Genomic DNA, 21,128 nt, shown 5'->3' with positions numbered 1-21,128 from the left:
AAGGAATTTAACAAATCTGCTTCATCTTGTGGATGCTGCCATTCCTGCTTGAGGAGCCACAATGAGCTCTCAGATAACCCAACAATGACAGATCGTATAAAGTATGCCTTCTCCTGCCCTGTACTAATTTATCAAGTTATGTGTTGCATGAAAGATTAATACTTTTGGATGTTTTATTATTTACATTTGATGTTAGTTTTAGATGTTATACTAATTCGGTAAGTAGTCAGAATTTCTTAACAGTATTAATTATATTGTTTTTATAATACATTGACTATTATTTATACAATTATAATATGAACCATTGTGTATTAAAATTCATTTTCTTTATTTTAACCAGATTGGAGATTGTCTTATTTGGATAGTGTTTGGCCTGGCTTGCTGAGGCTGACTCATCTCTATTACGTGGGAGATGGCTCTTCCTGGCTGAAAGTTATTTAGTCTCCTCTTACTGTATGTGATGGCACTGCTGGCTGGGATGATGGCCGACTATGTAGGCCTACCTTCATTACTTGGCAGCTTGGTAATGGGAATACTTTTCAACATTATTCCTGGGATAAATGCTCTTGGACATAATATTGATATCTATTATTCATCTGTTCTAAGGTAAGATTTTTTACATTCTATAAAATATGTGAAGCACTGATTAAAAATTCAATTTTCATAAATTATTAATTTTATATTGATTTAATAAATAAAGCTTTATTCATGAATTATAAATACAGTACTTTCTTCGAACACTCATTAATCCAAACACTCTTCCTCTGAATGAGTCATTACTATATTATCCTAAATTATGACGACTGCAATAAATTTATGTAGAAACTTGGTACCCAGTAAAATAAAATTATACAGACTGATTTCAGAGAAAATGCCTCGAGTTTATAATGTAATTCAGAGAACAATTGTTTTAAGTTTCGTATATTTTAATGTTTTGTCCATAATCATTCTTGTGAAGAGGATATGAGCTTCATATAAAAAAAAAGTGAACTGAACCTAATTAGATTAATATAATATAGTCTAATTAACTCAAGTAGTTCCTAAACGTTTAGTAAGTTCATCAATAAATGAAAAATGGAAATTTTTCCACTATAAAATTATATATTTAAAAAGGTTTTATCCTTCAGTTTCATAAAAGTTTAGGCTCTTTATCCATGGAATTGGAGTTACCTTCTCCTTCCAAGTATCAAACCTGATTATATCCCAGACTGGAAGTATTGGCACTTTTCTATAAAAATAACAGTTGCCACTTCTGAGAGTGACTCTCTTATCAATTAATACATCATTTAATTTTGCAGGAATATTGCGCTTACAATTATATTAATACGTGCTGGACTCGGACTGGACCCAGTCGCACTGAAGAGGTTAAGCTGCACTGTACTACGTTTGGCTTTCCTTCCTTGTTTAGTAGAAACAGTAACAATGGGCATTGCTTCAGCGTTCTTCCTTGATCTTCCCTGGAGTTGGAGTCTTATGCTTGGGTAAGTACCCATGTTCTTCACTTATACATATTCTGATGAACATCAAAAATGGTATACAATACCGACAGGTTGTTAGGTAAGACACATATGCAACAGTTAGACAACTTTATTCCGAAACGTTTCGCCTACACAGTAGGCTTCTTCAGTCGAATACAGAAAGTAGGCAGGAACAGTAGAGATGTGAAGACGATGTAATCAGTCCATCACCCTTAAAGTCGTAGAATTTGAGGTTGTCAGTCCCTCGGCCTGGAGAAGTTCAGTTCCATAGTCAGGAACTATCTGAAGATCAAGCGACAGTGCGGAGACTTAAATACTGTCGGAAGGAGAGGTGCAGGGTAGTAGTAGTAGTAGTAGTAGTAGTGAGAGGCAACTGAGAGGTCATGTCCCTCTCAGATCCAACCCTTCTCACTTGAAAAGCTTGTTCAAGGTGTTTTCTGTACCAAGATGCCACGTGTTGCAGTGTCTGACAAGATGAACATCAAAAATGGTATAGAATACCGACAGGTTGTTAGGTAAGACACATATGCAACAGTTAGACAACTTTATTCCGAAATGTTTCGCCTACACAGTAGGCTTCTTCAGTCGAATACAGAAAGTAGGCAGGAACAGTAGAGATGTGAAGACGATGTAATCAGTCCATCACCCTTAAAGTCGTAGAATTTGAGGTTGTCAGTCCCTCGGCCTGGAGAAGTTCAGTTCCATAGTCAGGAACTATCTGAAGATCAAGCGACAGTGCGGAGACTTAAATACTGTCGGAAGGAGAGGTGCAGGGTAGTAGTAGTAGTAGTAGTAGTAGTGAGATGGTTCCTGACCATGGAACTGAACTTCTCCAGGCCGAGGGACTGACAACCTCAAATTCTACGACTTTAAGGGTGATGGACTGATTACATCGTCTTCACATCTCTACTGTTCCTGCCTACTTTCTGTATTCGACTGAAGAAGCCTACTGTGTAGGCGAAACGTTTCGGAATAAAGTTGTCTAACTGTTGCATATGTGTCTTACCTAACAACCTGTCGGTATTGTATACCATTTTTGATGTTCATCTTGTCAGACACTGCAACACGTGGCATCTTGGTACAGAAAACACCTTGAACAAGCTTTTCAAGTGAGAAGGGTTGGATCTGAGAGGGACATGACCTCTCAGTTGCCTCTCACTACTACTACTACTACTACTACTACTACCCTGCACCTCTCCTTCCGACAGTATTTAAGTCTCCGCACTGTCGCTTGATCTTCAGATAGTTCCTGACTATGGAACTGAACTTCTCCAGGCCGAGGGACTGACAACCTCAAATTCTACGACTTTAAGGGTGATGGACTGATTACATCGTCTTCACATCTCTACTGTTCCTGCCTACTTTCTGTATTCGACTGAAGAAGCCTACTGTGTAGGCGAAACGTTTCGGAATAAAGTTGTCTAACTGTTGCATATGTGTCTTACCTAGCAACATATTCTGATATCATTTTATTCGTAACTAATATCCGCTAGATATTTGTACATCTACAATTCCGATATTATAGATTTTTTTGTAATTATTCATAAAGCTGTCGAATCATTTCATATTATGCCTTTCATTGGTTTTGATTAGCAATTTTTAGATTAAATGTTTAGTAAAACATGCCAGTGTTTACAGTCATATAACAGGAGTTCTCCATCTGACAAACTCAACAAATTACACAAATTAACAGGCGCAAATATTGCACTTAAGAACAAATTAAATTTCACAGTTGTCGTGCTACTGAACAAGAATGTTTAATAATTTACCTTTCCACAGTTAAAATATAAAGAACGAAACTTTTGTTTTTAAATTAGGAACATCATGTAAATATACTGTCCATTTCTCAGGGTTGATTTATTAATCACTTGGCTGGATTACCTTCTGACCAGGTTCTTTGAAAGCAGTCAGATTTCAGGCCACCTATCTTAATTAAATCTTAGGAAATTCAATATCAAGAAGGTTCAGGTCACAGCCCTCGGGAGGTATAATGTGTGGACAAGTTTTCTTTACACTTTTTTCCCACCTAACAGTAAAAATAGATACCTGACTGTTAGCCAACTGTTATGGGCAGCATCAATGGAGAACTGCTATGGAGATGTGCAAGAAATGAAAATCCTGCCAAAATTCACAATCTGGGAAAAAATGTGACTATAAAAAACATTCCAGTAGCATAATTTGTGTTGGATGAAATACATCCATGTAGTTCGTGAATTAAATTTTCTTAATTAAAAATACTAATTTAAATAAGCATCAACCTGATCAGAACGTGTTCCATGTATCGTTTATATTACCAAATTATTATGTTACTGTTCTTCTTGAAACATAATAAATAAAACGTAAAAAAGAAAGACTTATTTGCGATGATCTGAATTAAAAAACATTTGCAGGAGAACAAAGTCCCTCTGTCCTCTTTTTCATCGATCAGATAATTTTCGTAATTACCAAGTTGCAACTCATAATCTTTAAATCTTAGAGATGGATAGGAAATCACTGTAAACTAGATGTATTTCTGCCAGAGTCCCCTGAGTGTCAGTGTACACAGTCAGAGTCCCCTGAGTGTCAGTTGTTGAAGATTTTGGCCTTACCTGCTGTGTTTAAATTATAACTATATATAATGAACACTTAGCTGATAAATGACAGCAAATCGTCTACACAGCCGCCCCTGCAGACGAGGTCTAGAAGCTGTTGAAACCATCACAACATTGGGCTGTCAAGAGATACAATTTGTAAGTATAAATTACCCCTGGGGGGTGTTATGTCAGCATATTTCATTCGATGATGGCTGACCAAATACCTACTTGTTTGGACTCAAAACTCCACACCTTACTGCCGATTATAGGTTGATTACAAACTCCTTGTGACTCAAGAATTGCGCAATCCCCCGATCTACAAGAAATTCGTAACATACCTTGCTCTTTGTAACGTGAGCTATGGTGTTCTCAACACCTTCGACAGGTATCGGTGACTTGATAGAAGCTGAAGTGTCCTTGGATGTCCACGTCTTCCATTGTCTAGGAAACGCACACTGGTACACTATGTTCCACAAGATTTGTCTTTATTGTTCACAATGTATCACAAGAGAAGCTGATCACACTTCTCTTATGTTTATTGTGTTTGAGACACTTTGTTCACACTAACGCACAGATCAGTGTTCTTTGCTAGTTATCCTGGCGTCAGTGTCACTCGTAGTAGAGTCAAAGTTAATCTGCCCGATGCCACACCGCCCCAAGCCGTTGCTCCCCTAATACACAAAAAAAAACGCTGACCTAGTACCTTGTATCCTTGTCACCTCCTCGATGAAGCAAAGCAGAATGTTTGTTTCTTGCTGTCTTAAGCATAGACAACAATGTACACTATCTTTACTATGGTAATAAAGTGGGAGCAGGATTTTCCTTAATTGTCCTGCTAAAGTAAGAATGTACTGTCTCTTATAAAAATACACTTTGCAACACCGCTGTAAGGAGCAGAGGTCACTTGACTACGTCGCATAGCATCTGTGATCAATTACTCACTGTAGCAGTAAACAAGACGCTCGCCCCTTCTGAGAGGGCTTGGCCCCTCAGGGCTGAAAGGGGCTGAAGGGGCTGAAAGGGCTGAAGGGGGCTGATACCCCCCTCCTGGAGAAGATTTCTCCACACTGGGGGGCGGCGGAGGTTCGCTGCAGGTGAACTATTCATCACTTAACAATTTGATTTTCTCACTCGCCACCACTGCTGCTTGTCTTTTCTGAACAGCTTTAGTCTGTGTGGTTTCTGGAGTATCACTAATTTTGTTTTCAACACTGTGTAATTCTAACGGCACTAGTTTATTTATTGTCCGCTTATTCACTACACCTTTGCTTAAAACATCAACTGTCCTGATGATTCCATTTGCATCAGGATATATGGTCACAATTTTTCCAAGTGGCCATTGGGACCTCGGACCATCATTGTCGATAATCACTATGTCACCAGGTCTTAAGGACTTATGATTTTCAGGAACACCAGCTCCATAGAAGTGTTCTCTTAATGAGGTGAGATAGTCTTCTCGCCAAATTTTCTCCCAACGTTCAATCACTTTATTAACCCTTTGAGGGTTTTCGTCGTACTAGTACGTCTTACGCGTAGGGGTTTTTGACGTACTAGTACTCATAAATTCTAGCGGCCTCAAATCTAGTGGGAGAAAGCTGGTAGGCCTTCATATGAAAGAATGGGTCTATGTGGTCAGTGTGCACAGTCTAAAAAAAATCCTGCAGCACACAGTGCATAATGAGAAAAAAAAAACTTTGACCATTTTTTTTGAATAAATCAGCGACTTTGCACTGTATTTTCGTATGGTATTTATTGTTGTATTCTAGTTTTCTTGGTCTCATTTTATAGAATGGAAGACGTATTACAGAAATAGAGATGATTTTGACTGGTTTTACAAAGAAAGGTGCCTTGAAATTGAGCTCAAAGTAGCAGAAATGTTCGATTTTTACCAAATTTCAAAAGTAAACAAATCGTGCCAAGCGTGCAATACACGTCAACTGGTGAGTCTAATATTCTTTCACAAGTGCACCAATAATATTTATACCATTTTTTACACTAATGCAGTAGTCTGCATAACAGTAAATCTTATATTTTTTGTGAAAATAAAAATTCAAAGTGGAAAGCAAAAGAATATAAGAGGGGCCTTGAGACGTGAATAATGACTAGAGGAAATGTCATTTTAGTGCCAGGAATGTCTTTCTTGTTTATTCTGGACCCTATTCGGAAATTGGCATCTTTTGAAATTTGTGTGAAATTGGCAAATTTGCTAAATTCTGACCACTGTACTGGATAGTTGAATTTCATAAATGAGTGGTTTCTTGCACCCATTTGATAGAAAAAATGGAGTTCTAGCGAAATATTCATGTTTTTTTGTCGACTAGTACAGTGAAATTGGCCGAAAATGGGGCTCAAAGTGGGCAAAATCGCCGATGCGTAAACATCGCCGAGACCGCTAACTTTACGAGAGCATAATTCCGTAAGTTTTCTATCAAATTTCAAACTTTTGGTGTCTTTATGATCGGGAAAAGATTCTCTATCTTTTCATAAGAAAAAATAATTTTTTTTTTTTAAATTTGGCCAACCCTGAGAACGAGTTTCGGAGAGGGCCTGTCGACCCTCAAAGGGTTAAGGTGTTTGAATTTACGTCTGAGTTGCTCAGGTTCGAAATAAGTAGGATCCTCTATGATTTCTTTATCATTCATGGGAGGAACAGGTTCGAGCCTTCTGCCATGGAGTAAATGAGATGGACTTAACACTTCTAAATTGTCCAGATCATCGGTAACATAAGTTAGAGGTCTGTTGTTGACTCTATTTTCTATTTCAGTCACAACTGTACGGAATTCTTCTAAGTCGATTCTTTGACGATGAAGAGTCTTCCTTAAACAACGTTTTACAATGCCGATCATTCTTTCATAAAATCTGCCGTGCCATGGAGATTTAGGAGGAATGTATCTCCAACGACATCTGCATTGATTCAGCATCTGTTGTACTAATGGTTGATCAAAGATCTTGCTTATATAAGCAGCACCAGCAACAAAGTTCGTTGCATTATCTGAAATCATCAGTCTGGGACATGCCCTTCTGGCTGCAAACCTTCTGAATAATTTGATAAAAGTTTCAGCAGACATGTCAGTGGCTACTTCTAGATGTACTGCTCTAGTTGTAGCACAAGTGAACAAACAGATGTACACCTTGATGGGAACTTTGTCAACTGTTTTGGTTAAAATTATTGGTCCAGTGTAATCTACACCTGTCACCTCAAATGGAGTGATATGACAAACTCTTTCAGAGGGATATGGAGGTGGACCTGGATACTGACATACTCGCATATCGTAGTGACGACAAGTAATACAGTCCTTTATTTGTTTTTTCACACTTTGTCAACCTTGAGGTATCCAGTAGGACTGTCGTATATGACAAAGTGTGTCAGCTACCCCACCATGTAACACGTTACTGTGGGCGTTTTGCACAATCAGTTTTGTTAGCCAATGATTCTTGGGGATCAATATTGGATGTATGGCTTCTTTAGGTAGTGAAGAATTATGAATTCTTCCTCGACATCTTATAATCTTTTCTGAGTCGAGATAAAGTCCTAAAGAATTAATCATAACAGGTTTCTTTGGGGATTTATCTTGTGTTTCTAGAAATTTATATTCTGTAGAGAAAACATCTTTCTGTATTAGTTTCAACCAGTATTTAATGGGTTCTAGATATTCATAATCAGGTTTTATTCCTTTAATGAATTTAAAGACAAGAGCTGTAACTCTTAAGAGTTTACCCAAAGATGAGTATTTAGATCCATCAATGACTATTTCTGGTGTGTCTGCAGTATTTACACAACTTACTTCTGCTGTGTTCAAGCAGACTGTTTCTTCTGGCATAATGTGAGCGTTTTGCTGAGGCCAGTTATTTTCATCAGAGAGCCAGTTCAGTCCGTGGAGCCATAATTTATTATCCACAAATTTCTTGAGTGGGACACCACGTGACAACATGTCAGCTGGATTCTCTTGGGTAGAGACGTGGAAAAAGAGATAATCTCTCTGCATCTCTTTTATTTCTGCTACTCTGTTCTGTACATAGACCAACTTACTCTTATTATTTCTTAACCACTGGAGAACTGCTTCATTATCACTCCAGATCACGGTTTTCTCAATAGTGAGATGATAAAGTACTTTGTTGAGATAGACAGCTAATTTTGTACCTACATAGAGTGCTGTCAGTTCCAATTGTGGTACTGTTCTGACCTTCAAGGGTGCTACCCTGGCCTTTGAAGTAATTAGTGTACTTCCTTCAGCATTACTCATGTAAGCTACAGCGCCATAACCTCTGGTTGACGCATCACAGAACACATGTAATGTGTAATTGTTTCCCTCTTGACCTATTTGTCTGGGAAATTTAATTTGATGAAGTTGTTTAAACTCCCTGGATATTTCATTCCATGCTTGACTCGTTTCTAGAGGCAAGTTCTCATCCCATCCAATTTTGAGTTTCCATGCATCTTGCATAAGCATTTTACCTTTTATGGTAATTGGTGAGACGAGTCCTAGAGGATCAAAACATTGTGATACCTCTGACAGTAAACTACGTTTAGTGAGTGTACTGCATGATTTATTGTTTATCCTTTTGAGACTCAAAGTATCTTCCTGTGTGTTCCAATAAAGTCCCAGCATATTGTTGCAATTAGGAATTTCAGCTTCAGGGAAATCTTCTTTGATAATTTCCCTTAATTGCTCTGAATTTGTATTCCACATCCTTAGAGGCATGTTTGCTTCTTTCATCTCCTTGTTAGCTTCTCTGTATAAGGATTTCAAATCCTCCTCTTTATTCACAGTACCTTGAAGATTGTCCACATAGAAACTTTTCTTTAAGATTTCTTTGAAGGGACTTTCAGATTTCTTCAAATGTGTATTTAGAGTAGCTTCTAGTAAGAATGGAGAGGATGTTGCACCAAATAACACTGATTTGAAACGATAAGTTTTCACAGGACTTTGAGGATCATGTGGATTTTCAGGCCACAAGTATCGAGTATAATCTCTATCTATTTCTTGTAGTCCTACTCGTAAGAAAGCCTTGGAAATATCAGCCGTGTAGGCATATGGGTTTGTGTGAAATTTCATAAGCACGTCTCCAAGCTTCTCAGTTAGTGAGGGTCCGGTCATCAGACAGTCATTAAGACTTGCTACATCTTTATTTGCACGTGCGCTGCAATTATATACAACACGTAGTGGAGTGGTTTCAGAATCTTTTCTGACTCCATGGTGCGGGAGATAATGAGCGTTTGTCTTCAACTTATCTTCGACTATTTCCTCAATGAATTTATTGTCCAACTGTTCTTGTATGATATTATCATAGACAGTCAGTAGCTCTGGATTCTTCCTGAGCTCATGTATTTGTGCTTTCATCTGTCCGAAAGCCATGCGATAATTGCTAGGCAGATGTGGTGGATTTAATTTCCATGGTAACCTAACCCAATACTGTCCATCTTCATATTTGACAGTGTCCAAATATTGGTTATAAGTCTGAGACTCTTGTGGGCTTGGTTTATTTACATCAATACTTATCGCATCTAAATCTCACAACTTATCAACTGGTTCATTCATTTCTTCCAGTAATGATAATTTTTGCTGTGGTACATGATCAGCGGTTATTCTCGTAACTAGTACATTTTCCACTGAATCAATATCAGCTTCTTTCCCACTTTGACAGGGAATGGGACCACATATCATGTGGCCTCCTGCTGTTTTCAGCAAGTGAACATCATGTTTACTTACTATATTTTGCACAAAACAGTGATAATAATCACTTCCAATGATGAAATCAATTGGACTAATTGTGTCCGTCTGTATGTCAGGACAGGCTAACTTGACCTTAGCTGCTTTCAGTGCTGCAACTGTTTCGTTTAATCCCTGGATCTGCAGACTTAGGCAAATCATCTACTACCACAGCTTCTACTGTCTTTTTCCTGTTTCCTAGACCAACAGTGATTCTGGCTAGGTCATATGTCTGTTTACCAGAATTGTGGAAAAAACCAGCTATATCTAACTGTATTTTGGCATAGGGTTGTTTATTCAGTTTCTGCAACACTGTTCTTCTTATGAAGGACCTTTGTGAGCCTTGATCAAATAGTGTTAGCACATTGGTTTTGTGTAATTTATTAGATAACTGAACTCGAGCTATCGGGAGAGCAGTTGCTTTAAATTTATCTCTCACATTTAATGCTGTTGCTTGTTGACTTCCTGATTCTGTGGAAGTCTTCTGCTGTTCAGCAAAAGTATTTGGGCATATTGCTGTATGATGCATACCCTTGCATTTAAAACACTTCTTCAGTGAGCATTTACCTCCCTTGTGTTCACCTAAACACTTGATGCACCTTTTCAGCTGATGAACACGTTGTTTACGTGCCTCCATTGATGTGTATTGACTACAATACTGTGCCCAATATGTTCCGTCACAAAGCACACATTTTGGAGTACGTTTATGTATGACAGTCTGTTTACTGTCTGTTGTATTCACAGCTTGATAAATGCCTATATGGGATTTTCCATTATGTGGTTTAGTGGGAGTAGTTATACTCTTTTTATACTGAGTTGAAGGTTTATTATCCACCAGATTTGTGGATTTTTCATCTTGTCTCGTTGCTTGCATGCATGAAACTATTGTTTGTAAACCATTGCTAATTTCCTCACAAGTGAAATAGCGTTTATTGAACATAATATTTAATCGTTCAATAGTTTGTGGTGACAACTTATCTTGTACAATACCACTGATAAACCAATCACATTGTCTTAGGTCATATTTAGCATCTAGAGATCTGAGACTATTGTCTAATGTAATTCTAAATGCCTGTAAGTCTGAAAAACAATGTTTGGGTGGCTTCAAGCTTGATATTAAGACTGCATGTCTAACTCTAGCCTTGTCAGCATCGAAGTAATTGTCTGCTAAGACACGTAAGGCTATTTGATAATTGCCTTTAACCACCGGAAATGACTTAATCAGTTCATAGGGTTCTCCCTTCACAAGACATTTAAGGTAATTGAACTTAGCAATCTCATCTATGTCAGTTCGTGAATTTACTATGGATTGAAAACCACTAATGAATTCTTCATAATTATGACCTTGGAAAATAGGTAATGACAATGTAGGTAAGCTTGGTAATGGGACACTTGTTGTTGTTACAGGTGTAACAGGTGTTTGACCACTAGTTACAGTAGGTCTCTGTGACAGAGTTTTGCGGCAGATAGTCTGTACTCCTGTCCACCTTAATTGTTGATTACTAAAAGTATCCAAAACATTTTTAATTTCATCCTCAGACGGATCTGATTCAAGAAATTTATTTTCATAATGTGTATAGTCTGAATTAATTATTTCCATACGTTGTGTAAATAATTCAAACTTGACCTCAAGATCATCAAAATCTATGTTTGTATCTTGAGTTAATCCTAGACAGACTGAAATTAGATTTTCTAATTGTGTAATCTTAGTCTGTAAAGACTGAAACTGAGTTTTCAAACAAGCCATTTTAATGGTATACTGAAAATTCTAGCACCACACTTAGAGTGTTTAAAAAACACTGTACTGCTATAGACAGCTGAGTTTTTGTTATGCTTAAGTCAGCAATAATCGAGTCAGACACTACTGACCCACTAAGCTTAACCTCAGGGTCAATGACCATGAAGGGTACAGGGTACATGTGTCTGGTGTTTATGGCTTGTTTGCTGTGTCAGCCTGACCACGATGATTAATCGTAAATAACGATGTTATACACTTCATTCACTATACACTATAAATGTCACTGTATAACTGTAATCACACGTGAATATTACTTACACATATATAAATTCCACTGTTAATATATTTGAAAGCTTACACTTTATATATAAGTTCCTTTAATATAACAGGTAGATCTATAAGAAACAAACTTTAACACAATCTTGTCTCTTAATTTCTGTCTATAAACATTATAAACACTGTGTATATATATACACTCAGACAAACAACATCACTTGGGTTGTTGTCTTAATCAGCAATTTCGAGATTAGAGCAGTTGATGGAGGGTGCAGGATACCATCCCCCGTCTTCTTGTTGGGTGAGTCACCCAGCTCCCGTTTTCGTTGGGTGAACGCTGGGTGAGCGCCCGTTTTCTTTTGGCTGCCCATTCTCTGTGATTGAGTCTGGAGGGACTCATTTATACTGATTTATATTGTAAAACACTAGTTTTACAGCTTTTTTCAAAGGACCTTGGCTCATAAGTTATTTGTACACTGTAGTACAACATATTTGGACCACAGTGTGGTCTTTATCCGGTTCGAAGGACCAATTCTGTTGAAGATTTTGGCCTTACCTGCTGTGTTTAAATTATAACTATATACAGTGGTCCCTCGATTATCGACGGTAATCCGTTCCTGGAAGCCGGTCGATTATCGAAATGGTCGATTTACGAATCAATTTTCCCCATAAGAAATAATGTAAATTCAATTAATCCATTCCTGACACCCAGAAGTATTAAAACAAAAAAAACTTTTACATGAAATATTCATGTAGTACATAAACAATACAATGGGAAATGATGAATGAAACATTAACAGCATAACACTTACCTTTATTGGAGATTCTTCTTAGTGTATGGGAGACTGGAGGAGGAGGAGAGAGTGGATTGTTTATAGTTTGGAAGGGGAATCCCCTTCCAGCAACACCTCAGGTACCATTTGCTTTTCTGGGGTTGCTTCTTTTCTCTGTTTCTTAATGCCACTAGGACCAGCTTGAGAGTCACTGGAGTCCTGTCTTGCAAAATAACTGTGCAGAGAGCTCTGTTTCTGGCGTCTCTTTGAAACTTCCCTAAAATGGGCCAAGACTCTGTCACTGTACAAGTTGCCGATATGGCTTGCAACATCCTTCTCTGGGTGATGTTTCTCCATAAATCTTTCCATCTTACCCCACATAGTAAAAATCTCCTTAATTTCTGAAGAAGGCACCTTCTTCCATCTCCATCTTCCATGCCTTACCACACTGTGTATGCCAGTATGCTTCTTAAATCTCTCAAACCAGCCTTTGCTGGCCTTAAAATCACTCACTTCACCACTATTTGCAGGCAATTTATTTACCAAATCTTCATGCAACTGCCTAGCCTTTTCACAAATAATCGAGGTCGTAAGACTGTCTCCTGCTAATTGTTTCTCATTTATCCACACCAATAATAACTTCTCAACCTCTTCCAGTACTGGTGATCTCATTTTTGTCAGCATATTTACCCCCTTTGCAACAACAGCTTCCTTGATTTCCTTTCTCATGGCTATGATGGAAGATATGGTTGAATGATTTTTTTTATACATCCTCGCCAGTTCGCCCACACGTACGCCACTATCATATTGTTCAATGATGTTTTTCTTAAATTCAATGGTATTTCTCACCTTCTTTACCAAAGGTTTGGCACTAGGAGCTTTCTTTGGAGCCATGGTAGCTTATTTAGCACTTAAATAACTTGCAAGCACTAAAATAAATGAAATATTATGAAATATTTCACTGGAGCACGTGAGAGGACCGCCGCTAACTGGTAAACAATGGCACACTGGCTGGGAAGGAAGGCTGAGGCGGGTCGAGGCCCGCTTACCTCGTGCATACGCGTCTGGGACGACGGGTCGAGACGGGTCGATAAACGAATTTCGGTCAATTTCCGAGTCAATATTTTGTCGAAAAAACCGGTTGATTTCCGAAATGGTCGACTTTCAGGCCGGTCGATTATTGAGGGACCACTGTATAATGAACACTTAGCTGATAAATGACAGCAAATCGTCTACACAGCCGCCCCTGCAGACGAGGTCTAGAAGCTGTCGAAACCATCACAACATTGGGCTGTCAAGAGATACAATTTGTAAGTATAAATTACCCCTGGGGGGTGTTATGTCAGCATATTTCATTCGATGATGGCTGACGAAATACCTACTTGTTTGGACTCAAAAGTCCACACCTTACTGCCGATTATAGGTTGATTACAAACTCCTTGTGACTCAAGAATTGCGCAATCCCCTGATCTACAAGAAATTCGTAACATACCTTGCTCTTTGTAACGTGAGCTATGGTGTTCTCAAAACCTTCGACAGGTATCGGTGACTTGATAGAAGCTGAAGTGTCCTTGGATGTCCACGTCTTCCATTGTCTAGGAAACGCACACTGGTACACTATGTTCCACAAGATTTGTCTTTATTGTTCACAATGTATCACAAGAGAAGCTGATCACACTTCTCTTATGTTTATTGTGTTTGAGACACTTTGTTCACACTAACGCACAGATCAGTGTTCTTTGCTAGTTATCCTGGCGTCAGTGTCACTTGTAGTAGAGTCAAAGTTAATCTGCCCAACGCCACACCGCCCCAAGCTGTTGCTCCCCTAATACACAAAAAAAAATGCTGACCTAGTACCTTGTATCCTTGTCACCTCCTCGATGAAGCAAAGCAGAATGTTTGTTTCTTGCTGTCTTAAGCATAGACAACAATGTACACTATCTTTACTATGGTAATAAAGTGGGAGCAGGATTTTCCTTAATTGTCCTGCTAAAGTAAGAATGTACTGTCTCTTATAAAAATACACTTTGCAACACCGCTGTAAGGAGCAGAGGTCACTTGACTACGTTGCATAGCATCTGTGATCAATTACTCACTGTAGCAGTAAACAAGACACTCGCCCCTTCTGAGAGGGCTTGGCCCCTCAGGGCTGAAAGGGGCTGAAGGGGCTGAAAGGGCTGAAGGGGGCCGATACCCCACTCCTGGAGAAAATTTCTCCACCTCAGTGTACACACCTGAAATAGTACATAATGCACCACTAGTTTGTATCGTATTGCAGTTAAATACAAATGTTGAAGATTTGAAGCGAATCAGAAAAGACATTCACAAGTTATCACCTGAAAACTAATATCCTAATTTTTTCCAGTAAAAATGGCATATTTAAATATACACATCCTAAATCTAGTTCAAACCTTCCACTTAGAAGCACCAAATTTGCAGAAAACTGAAGAGGCTTTCTCTTGATATCTCAGAGAGACCACTGTCCTAAAATGAACCAGCATATTAAGCTTGAAGCTTCACTGTACCTAACAATGTACTTCACTGCACCTAACACTGTGCTTCACTGCACCTAACATTGTGCTTCACTGTACCTAACAGTGTGCTTCACTGCACCTAACAATGTGCTTCACTGCACCTAACAGTGTCCTTCACTGCACCTAAAAATGTGCTTCACTGCACCTAACAATGTCCTTCACTGCACTTAACACTGTGCTTCACTGCACCTAACAATGTGCTTCACTGCACCTAAAAATGTGCTTCACTGCACCTAACACGGGGCTTCACTTCACCTAACACTGTGATTCACTGCACCTAAAAATGTGCTTCACTGCACCTAAGACTGTGCTTCACTGCACATAATGTGCTTCACTGCACCTAACACTGTGCTTCACTGCACCTAACAGTGTGCTTCACTGCACCTAACAATGTGCTTCACTGCACCTAACAATGTGCTTCACTGCACCTAACAGTGTGCTTCACTGCACCTTACAATATCCTTCACTGCACCTAACAAAGTGCTTCACTGCACCTAACAATGTGCTTCACTGCACCTAACAGTGTGCTTCACTGCACCTTACAGTGTGCTTCACTGCACCTAACAATGTATTTTACTGCACCTAACAGTGTGCTTCACTGCACCTAACAGTGTGCTTCACTGCACCTAACAATATCCTTCACTGCACCTAACAGTGTACTTCACTGCACCTAACAATATCCTTCACTGCACCTAACAATGTGTTTAACTGCACCTAACAATGTGTTTAACTGCACCTAACAATATCCTTCACTGCACCTAACAATATCCTTCACTGCACCTAACAATGTGTTTAACTGCACCTAACAATGTGCTTCACTGCACCTAACAGTGTGCTTCACTGCACCTTACAGTGTGCTTCACTGCACCTAACAATGTATTTTACTGCACCTAACAGTGTGCTTCACTGCACCTAACAATGTGCTTCACTGCACCTTACAATATCCTTCACTGCACCTAACAATGTGTTTAACTGCACCTAACAATGTGCTTCACTGCACCTAACACCGTGCTTCACTGCACCTAACACCGTGCTTCACTGCACCTAACAATGTGCTTCACTGCACCTAAAAATGTGCTTCACTGCACCTAACACGGGGCTTCACTTCACCTAACACTGTGATTCACTGCACCTAAAAATGTGCTTCACTGCACCTAAGACTGTGCTTCACTGCACATAATGTGCTTCACTGCACCTAACACTGTGCTTCACTGCACCTAACAGTGTGCTTCACTGCACCTAACAATGTGCTTCACTGCACCTAACAATGTGCTTCACTGCACCTAACAGTGTGCTTCACTGCACCTTACAATATCCTTCACTGCACCTAACAAAGTGCTTCACTGCACCTAACAATGTGCTTCACTGCACCTAACAGTGTGCTTCACTGCACCTTACAGTGTGCTTCACTGCACCTAACAATGTATTTTACTGCACCTAACAGTGTGCTTCACTGCACCTAACAGTGTGCTTCACTGCACCTAACAATATCCTTCACTGCACCTAACAATATCCTTCACTGCACCTAACAATGTGTTTAACTGCACCTAACAATGTGTTTAACTGCACCTAACAATATCCTTCACTGCACCTAACAATATCCTTCACTGCACCTAACAATGTGTTTAACTGCACCTAACAATGTGCTTCACTGCACCTAACAGTGTGCTTCACTGCACCTTACAGTGTGCTTCACTGCACCTAACAATGTATTTTACTGCACCTAACAGTGTGCTTCACTGCACCTAACAATGTGCTTCACTGCACCTTACAATATCCTTCACTGCACCTAACAATGTGTTTAACTGCACCTAACAATGTGCTTCACTGCACCTAACACCGTGCTTCACTGCACCTAACACCGTGCTTCACTGCACCTAACACCGTGCTTCACTGCACCTAACACCGTGCTTCACTGCACCTAACACCGTGCTTCACTGCACCTAACACCGTGCTTCACTGCACCTAACACCGTGCTTCACTGCACCTAACACCGTGCTTCACTGCACCTAACACCGTGCTTCACTGCACCTAACACCGTGCTTACTTTGGCAGTTTTTCAAGTATTTACTAAACTTATAAAAATGAAAACGGCATAAAAATGGGTTTTCCGTATTTTTTAATTTTCTTTTTACAATTCTTTATTATTTAAAATTCTCTGTAATCCTTTAAGATTTTTTAAGATATTTTAAAACTGACAAATGACAAGTAAAAGAGTTAAATTTGATAAAAGATACTTCCAGTTAATATGTACTTCCAGTTAATATGTACTTACAGTTAACATGTACTTACAGTTAACATGTACTTACAGTTAACATGTACTTACAGTTAACATGTACTTACAGTTAACATGTACTTACAGTTAACATGTACTTCCAGTTAATATGTACTTCCAGTTAATATGTACTTCCAGTTAATATGTACTTCCAGTTAATATGTACTTCCAGTTAATATGTACTTACAGTTAATATGTACTTACAGTTAATATGTACTTACAGTTAATATGTACTTACAGTTAATATGTACTTCCAGTTAATATGTACTTACAGTTAATATGTACTTACAGTTAATATGTACTTACAGTTAATATGTACTTCCAGTTAATATGTACTTACAGTTAATATGTACTTACAGTTAATATGTACTTACAGTTAATATGTACTTACAGTTAATATGTACTTACAGTTAATATGTACTTACAGTTAATATGTACTTACAGTTAATATGTACCTTCGTTCGTATGTTTGAAACTGCTAGAGAGGCACTTTACAGTTATTACTTGAAAACCAATTTAATGAAATTGATATACATAGCTCAAAGTGAAGCTAAGTTTTATTATAATAAAGCTAGTAAAAATCGAAAGTTTCAAGTCTGTCACAAAAGACTATTGACTCTATTGACTCTAAATTCATAGATCTTTTCTTTTTTATGGAATGCATGAATTTTAAATACTTTGAAGCCCATAAGACAAAGCATTCTCTAGTTAATGAATGTATATCAAACTGAAACTTACGCCACCTTTAATGTTTCTTGGAGATTTCGTACAACGTTCAAGTTGGTCATCAGTCACTGATGAAGGTGGTACAGTAACTCCAGGGACCGTCGATGCCCTCCTAAAAGCAACACATGTAACCAAATCAAGGTATTCTCCTCCGATGGCATATGATGCTTTGACAAGGTTTCTCTGCGAAGCATATGGTACATATCATCCAGGGTTGCATTGGAAAAATGGGCTCCTTCTATGGAAGCTTTCCTTTATATCTAGACTCCTTGCAGTCCCTTTCACCTCTGCTTTTCTTCCCAATCACAATAAGTAGGCTCGCTGAGTTCCTGTTTATATTCAAGATCTTAAAGAATTACCAGACATACTTTAAAAGCTATAAATCAAAGTTATGAGCAACGGAACAAAATATTGAAGAGTTCTGGAGGAGTGATTGTATTAATACAAGATCCAGTATTTTTTGTTATAAGGTCCCTTTGTAAATCACTGTTCATTCAGTTGCTCCAGGACATCGTGAGAGATTACACAGATCAGAAATCAGATTTTTTCACCACGATCTGGGATAAAAGCAACAGACTAAATTCCTCACTGATGTCCAAAACTTTACTGTGTCATTCGAATATTGAGAAATCCTTTCGTAGAACTTGGAGACCTAGGAAATTTGGCTGAGATTTTTTACTAACAATGATTAAGCCAGGAAACTTGAAAAGCTAGAAAGATCAGCTCGACGACTTTGCGAAAGATGTCATCACTTAGAAGGAAAGAATAATTTTAGTATCCAATTACAAAGAACTCCTTCCTTTCATAAATAAAAAACAACAACAGTAAAACGCAAGCTTTTTCTCCGTCCATTGCAAAAAGTGAAGTAATGTATTTTTAGAGGAATCGTATGTCACTGAATGTCTTAAGAAATAAATTAATAATTTACCATTTTCTTTTTTCAGTGTTTCAAACCTTGTTGTATTATTACCTAGTACATGGCTGAGCACTCATCCACATGCTGGTTCTCCTAAGTGGAGTTTCAATTTTCAAAAACTACAGACACACGTATTTCAAGAAGCACATTCAGAGTGAGCTTAGGAAGGACTCCTCTCTCCATATTATTTGGGACGTCTATGGACAAGACTCCATCAAGGACGGCACCAGATCATTGCGCTTAAAAATTGGCCCGATGGTGAAAATACCTTGAAAATCTTTTTGCGTTCCTAGAAAATTGCTAAATAAAGTTGAACTCTTTCAGTCCTGTGGGAAGAGCTCATCGAGACCCAGTCCTCTCCAGGTGATCTATACCCCTCCAGTACTAAATGGAACGACAGTCAAGCACCGGAAACCAAGTCAAGACAAAAAGCAAGACTTTTGCTAAGAATAACCAGATAACAACTCATGATGTGTGCATATTCTATATTCTCTGTGGACTAGCAATTCAAACATTTTGGCGATGACCTCAGACTCTGATGATGTGACCATTACTTTCATATTCCTTTCTTTGTAGCCATATCTGTTACCAACTGTGAAGATTCTGTCAGCTACAACACTGAGAGGCATCAGCTCCGTATAACCATCAAGAACATCACTGAAACTTTAGGCAGAAAACAATAGAGTCCATCCTCTGCTTGCTGCAGTGACTGACTGTGAGTCAGCTTCTTGCCTGAGAGGCGGTCATAATGTCTTTGTTGCAAAGTCTTGCAGAAATTCCCTAAAGATGTCATGGAGATTATGGATTCCTTCCAACCATTTAATATACTGAACATTAACTCATCAATTCCTTTGAATATTTCATTATTCAAAGTTATCGAGGAGGTACGAGGTCGGTGAACCACCACAGGAAGCAGTTGTTTTGCCAGGGAAATCAGAATGTAGAGATGATTCCAGCGTCTCGGAATGCTCTGCGCCACCACTCCAAAAGAGATCTCTACCAAGCCAGCATTGAGTATCTTGGCACTATTCAGACCCTGACCGCAGTGTGTATGGCTGGAAAAGAGTTAAGGGAAAGCTTATTCAACAGCAGATTATCATCCTACAAGTTTGAACGTTGTGCCCGGATCTGGGTAAGTGTTGTTGTTGACAACTATGTACGTGGTGGGTCTTGCAGCTGCATGAAGAAGGGACTACCCTGCACAGCCCTCAACAAATATCTGTGCAAAACTTTTTAACATTTAAGTACATTATTATTATGATTATGTCTGATACAGTTATAACTGTTTCAGTTACCAATAAAATTATGACTGTGACTTTATTTTTATATTTGACAGAATAAGGTATTGCATAATTCAGTTTTAACTCTGCTGTATATCGCTCAGGATGGTCATTTTGGTCTTATTTAGAAGCCAATAAAAATGTTATAAAATGTTTGTTTTGAAGCATTAGAGAATATAATATGCCTCTGGCTGGGATGGAAATGGTGATTATCACATCTCACGAAATCGTAATTACATGATTTGCCAACAAACCACAGAACGGGTGAGGTTAGAACCCATGGTGAGTGAGTTGTTGAACTCCAGGTCAGTGCTTAAGCCACTGGCCTGGGGTTTAATTAACATCTCATTCACTGTGGGTTCATACCACACCCGTTCCGTTTTTTAATTATCATAATTTTATCGATTATTTTTAACAGTAACAACGCTTATATGTTGCAGACACATTTAACAATGAAAATGGTAGTGAAATATGTATATTTGTTTCATAAAACATAGATGAATCATTCATATCTGTATTTCATTTGGTTACAAAGATATATATGGCAACGGAAGTATGTGATTCTCACAGTTCCTCGATTTCAGGGGTTTTTCCCTGCAAGCCCAAAGGAAAATTTTTTTTGGCCTTTTCATCGGGATTGATTATCACTATTTAACAATTTTTTTTCCTGGCTAGTAAGATTTATTTTCCAACTCCTTTTATTGCAAAAAATAGAAAATGTCCATTATTCTTTTTAAACTTTGCTTTTGTGGCTTACATGATGATTTTTTGACACAACAATCTCAATATTTTTTGCTAGTTGTGGATGTAAAACAAAAACATTTAATAAAATAAATAAAATTTACATA

At 38.4% G+C, this 21,128-nt stretch overlaps 1 non-coding gene across 1 annotated transcript; it reads left to right on the top strand.

The window, feature by feature from the left end:
• The first annotated feature begins 348 nt into the window (after positions 1-348).
• LOC128701092 (uncharacterized) lies at positions 349-20,812 on the top strand. The gene is made up of 3 exons (XR_011391240.1): positions 349-606; positions 1,299-1,481; positions 19,325-20,812. It is a non-coding gene; the product is annotated as an uncharacterized protein (transcript).
• Positions 20,813-21,128: the final 316 nt, after the last annotated feature.

The sequence above is a fragment of the Cherax quadricarinatus genome, unplaced genomic scaffold (genome assembly GCF_038502225.1).
Source record: "Cherax quadricarinatus isolate ZL_2023a unplaced genomic scaffold, ASM3850222v1 Contig756, whole genome shotgun sequence".
Lineage (NCBI taxonomy): Eukaryota > Metazoa > Arthropoda > Malacostraca > Decapoda > Parastacidae > Cherax > Cherax quadricarinatus.
This window is presented reverse-complemented; position numbering and strand designations above follow the sequence as displayed.